This window comes from Quercus lobata, chromosome 12 (genome assembly GCF_001633185.2).
Source record: "Quercus lobata isolate SW786 chromosome 12, ValleyOak3.0 Primary Assembly, whole genome shotgun sequence".
In the NCBI taxonomy this organism is placed as follows: domain Eukaryota; kingdom Viridiplantae; phylum Streptophyta; class Magnoliopsida; order Fagales; family Fagaceae; genus Quercus; species Quercus lobata.
In genome coordinates, this window is record NC_044915.1 from 6098074 (window position 1) to 6103741 (window position 5668).

The following is a 5668-nucleotide window of genomic DNA, read 5'->3' on the forward strand; positions in this document are numbered from 1 at the left end:
TTCCTTTCCGGAAAATAGTATTTCCGGAAAATGGAATATTTTCCGGAAATACTTTTACGCGAACCAAACACAGCCTAAAATAGAATCAAGTTTGGACCTACATTAATGGGCTAATATATCTTTGACATCGAAAATTCTAATCTATAGTAAGTTATATTAAGACCTCGAATAGAGTGTATCTTTTCACAAAATACCCACCAAAACAAATATATATATATATATATATTATTAGTAGTATATGCATTTATGTAGTGCAGCAATAACAACCTCCAGCCTCTTATCACGTTGAGCATAGAACATCAACACTCATGTTTTTGCTTAGATTACAATAACTCTAAGGTTATAATACTTGTAAAATATTTCACACAACTGTCTGACAAGTTGTTAACAGTAAATAATAAAATGTTGTCAATACTAACTGATTAAAAAAAAAAAAAAAAAAGTCTATTTAACTGCTACGAAAAATGTGAAAATCGTCATACCAATAACTTTTTTTTTTTTTTTTTGAAACTGTCATACCAATAACATTATTCCTTAGACCAACCATGTGCCAAATACGAGTTCACTAATGAGTGCTTTTCCAGGTATACAGGCTTAGACTATACACGAATTTTTTAGTTGCTTTCATGAATAGTCAGACTACATCTTCATTTCAGTCATCTTGATCTCACAATAATCTACAGTAAAAGTGGCATCTACTGGGATTTTCTGGTCTGGTAGTACGCTCATCATTTAGGATTGTCAGGTACGACATGCCATGCAAATTTCGGACAGGATTGACATGTTCTGCAGAAGTGTATTATAAATGTTAAAACAGCATATGCTCTATTTAAATTTGCGGTTCAACTTTTATCTTGCGTATTAACATGCGCGAAAATAAATAGTTATTTTATAATTATGAAATAATGTATAATTTATTATCCGAAAGTTAGAAAGGCAAAATCAAAAATTTTTAAAGCAAATTTCAAATGCATACTATGTCACACGTTTAACATAAAAGTTATATTTTTCTCTAAATTATACCACATTTTATATTTTGCTCTCAAAACTATTTTTTTTTTTTTTGCAATTGACTCTTCAAAATTATAATTTTGTAACACTTAACTTCTGTCTTTTATTTTGGAGTTAAGTCTAACGAAATTTAGTATTGACAAGACTGACTATCAAAGTATGCAATTGACTCTTCAAAATTATAATTTTGTAACACTTAACTTCTATCTTTTATTTTGGAGTTAAGTCTAACGAAATTTAGTATTGAAAGACTGACTTATCCCTACCTCCAAAACAAAAGGTAGAGGGTAAATTTATCTTTTAATGCTACATTTCGTTAGACTTAATTGAGAACATATAGGGAAGAGTAAAGTATTACATGAGTTTTAGTTTAGAGAGTTGATAGCACATTCTTGTAGTCTAGAGAAGGTAATTGTAAAACATGATATAATTTATGGTTAAAAAGTGTAATTTTTCTTTCTTTTTTTATAATAAAAATAAAAGTTGTCAAAAATTATATATTTTTTTTTATGAACTCTATACTAATAAACTACCACAAATAAGTCATTCACAAACTCACTCTTAATATATTTTACAATTTTTTTCCCTAAATATTACTTTTTGGTTTTTAAAAAATTAAGATGAAGTTAGTGAGTACAAAGAAAGCTTGAGCGCTATAGTATTGATGCACGGATTCTAAATGCTCATTTCTTTGATATTGCAAAGAGTTCAACAGTTTATGTAAATGCAACTTTAGAAAAACTATCATTTATCGCAAAAGCTTACACAGTTTAAAAGTATTAATAAACTTAACTATTTAATCATCATTTTAACACACCTAATAAGACAGGAAAAAACAATATTAATCAGAAAATAGCACAAGGGTACAAAAGTCACAAAACAACTAAATGGCAATATTCGTAAACAAAAAAGGAAGAAAAAATAAAACCAAAAACATTTATGAGGCTAAAAGGACAGGACAAAATAAAAAGGGGGAAAGGAAAGTTGAGATAAAGAGCAAATGAGAGAGAAAGAGAAGCAAGCAAGTAGTATTAATAGTAGGGTTGTGTTAACGAGCATCACAAGGTTTATGTCTTTTTTTTTTTTTTTTCAATTTTATAAGTATTTTTATGTCTTTTTCTTTCATTTATCTCATTTTTTATTATATAAGACCCACATTAGAGAAACTTTAACAAGCATCACACGTACTTTAGTATTCCATTCCACAAACGTGAAGTTAAGCCATAGCCAAACCAAATACTACTTTTTGGATTGAAGCCTTGAAATCCCTTTACCACTTATAAGCTTTAGATCATTCCCATCCGGAAATTCTATTCTATTCTATTTACCATCTCAAAAAATTACTTTATCAATTATACCATACCATTTTACAATACATCCAAGACCCCGCATTTTATTTTTTTTCATACAACATATTAAAATAATATAAATTACACAATAAAATAAAATAAATCTCTCTCTCTTCTCTCTTCATCTATGTTCTCTGTCTCTCTGTTTTTTCCTCTTTCTCATCCACCCACCACCAACCCAAACCCAGAACAACCACCCACCAATACACGCCTGCAACTTGAAAAAAGCCTTGATTTTTTTTTTTTTTTTCTCTTCAATGCCAATTTAGGCATGCTCACAAAGAAAGAAAGAGCAGAGATAAAATTCAGCCACCATCCATATCAAACCCATACCCAATTTAGCCATACCCACCTCTTCCTTTAGGCATCGGTCACAACAGGAAAAAAAATATATATATATATATATATATATTCCAGAACCCAGAAGAACCCAACGAAACCCATAACCACGAACCCAATGACTGTACAGAACACCACCTTGGTGAACTCTACAGTAACAGTAACAGTAACCCATCAAATCAAATATTAGGAATCAGAAAAGTTCAATATTTAAAGATCCAACATCAGATCTAAAAAAAGAAGAGGTGAGTTTTGAATATGATTAGTGATTAGATAGAGATACCTTTGCAATCGGGTTTGTGGCAGCATTTGACGAGGCAGAGGCTGTCCTTGGCAAATTCTCTGAGTGGATCGAACACTGAGTCTATGGCCTCCATCTCTCCCTTCTTTTTCTCTTTTGATATCACAATCACAAACCAATTTTATTAATTTTGAGGATTTATTAGGAATTCTCTTTTTCGCCTTCTCTTTGCTCTAGACAGGAGTGCTAGTGGACACGGGAGTGCCACGCTCAATAGAGCAGAAGAAGGAGAGCCACGGCAACGAGGACCACGTTTCCATGATCCAGGACTACAGATCCAAGATCGAATCAGAGCTCTCCAACATCTACGATGAAATCCTCAAGCTCCTTGACACCAGACTCATCCCCTCCACAGCCACCGGCGACTCCAAGGTCTTCTACCTCCAGCACTAGCACAAAGAGAGAGAGTGAGAGACAAGAGAAGTCATAGAGAGAGAGGGAGACAAAATACTAAGAATCTGAGATGAGGAAAGAGAGAGTTGAGAAAGAAAGAGTAAAATGGATTAAAATATTATTATTTTGTCTTGGCATAGTGCTACAGTACCACCATACATTTACGATGGTAATGTAGCACTATGTCAAAAAAAATTACACTTTTCCATGTTTAGCCTTCCGACTGTTGAGAGTTATTGGGCCTAAATACTAAATTTTGGTTACATTTGGCATATCGCTGGCCCATTGTGAATGCTCACAAGGTCCATTTGATAAACAAGGCGAAGGGAGAGAGGGACCTCCACATTGTACTTTTCTTGGCTTTTCTCCGCATCTCTAACTTGATCCCAACTGGATATTCCGCCCATTATGTTCTAGAAATGTCCTCCAGTCATTCTCACTATGTATGCATATATTTAAAAAATTTGTCCTCCAATAATTCAGTTGTACTTGTCCCCTTTTTTTTCTATCTTAATTTAAAAACCAAGAAAAAGGTAAAATAGTTCCTAATTTCATGCCATGCTATAGCATAATTCTGCAAAGAATCAAAGTTTAAAAAATGAAAAGAAAAATCCATGTCATGAATTTATTTATTTTTAATATAATTCAGTAGTTATAATAGGAGGAAAATATTTGAACCTTTAATGTTTATTTTGAAAACCTACAAAAGTAACAGAACTCTTTGATTCATTTATAAATAAATAAATAAATAAAATATATATATATATATTGGCATACAAGATTATCTTTAGGCCTACAAACACGGTCGTATGGGCAGGCTGTTCATGATCCAAAATATTCTCTTGCCACTGAATGAAAAAAAAAATCTGAGATCAATCTTTTTAGTGTCATGATTCTGCAGATAGTAAGTAATAGAGAAAAAGTGTGTTTATATGAAAAAGAAAAATAATCAAACACAATTTACCATATGAAATAATTGTGAATTATGCGTGCTAAAAGGTGTTGTAGAATTACTTTTTTATTTATTTTTAAACATGACAAGTTGGGTGAGTTTTGACTGTACCTCTAACTGCAAGAAGTCAGCCCGGATCTATGAAAAGATTTTTACTCGTGCTAGTTGGCCAGCATTTAGCTTTGTTTTAGTCTGGACCATATCTGATTTTGACCTCACTTCTATTGTGAAATTTTAATTTTAACTCTTTGTTAACTCATTTTTAATGTATATTTGTAAATAGATTTTTTTTTTTATATGGTAAATAAAGATACTAGGATTTGTGTATTATTCAACTTTTATTTTTGAGTATTTTCTTTGTTATTTGTATTGAAGGAAATAAGAAAAAAAAAAATTGTTTTTAAGAAATACTTTTAAGTATTTTGGGGGGTCAGGTTACATGAAAATATATGGGTCATTTCTGGTTGAGAGAACCCATCAAAACCAAGTAAAGGTCCGACGAATAAAAATCTATTTTTGTTCAACCCCTTTAAAATCTGTACCCAAATCCAACCCTTTGTTTGGTATAGCCAAAACATTTCAGACCTATTTGTAACAACATAATTCACTAGTTGAAGATAGTTAAAGACATGCCTTCAAGTTTTCAACATCATCCACTTGGGGAGTATTATCTAAAGTAATCTACTTGATTTGCCAGTATGCCAGATTTGAGATTTCATCCTAATATATAAGATAAGGCATGCACTTTAGCTGCCGAAAAGTTGGACTTGAACCATTTTAGGTCTTTTCACTCCACTAAATTGAGTTTCCTAATGACAAACTTGAATTAAAAAGTACCACATGATTTGGTAGGAAAAATACTTTCATGGCAACAGATAAATATCAATAAAGAATTCTATCCACATTTACATCCCCTATCACATCAGATGTTTACAGCCCAGTCTATGGGCTGCCCCATAGATATAAAATTTCAGCTATACATTCTCAACCACATTCCAATCAGCAAGGAGAGGAGGATTGGTGGGATTCTACTAAATATGTTGACAAAGAGAGAAGAGACTTGGAGCTATCAAAGTCTGAGTCATTAGGATTGGTCCACAAGACATTGCCACTTCTATAGAGGCCACAAAGCCAGGCATCTAAAATATTTCCAGGGATTCAAAAGTGGACCATGCATAGCATTTGCTATTCTAATACTAAGAAGCATGATCAATTTCATTAATTTTGATCTGCATGTTCTGGAGAAATAACATGTAGGTCTGTTATGCTTCAAATATATGCATAAAACGTGTACTACTTCAGGAAAAAGCTCATGGTAAGCAT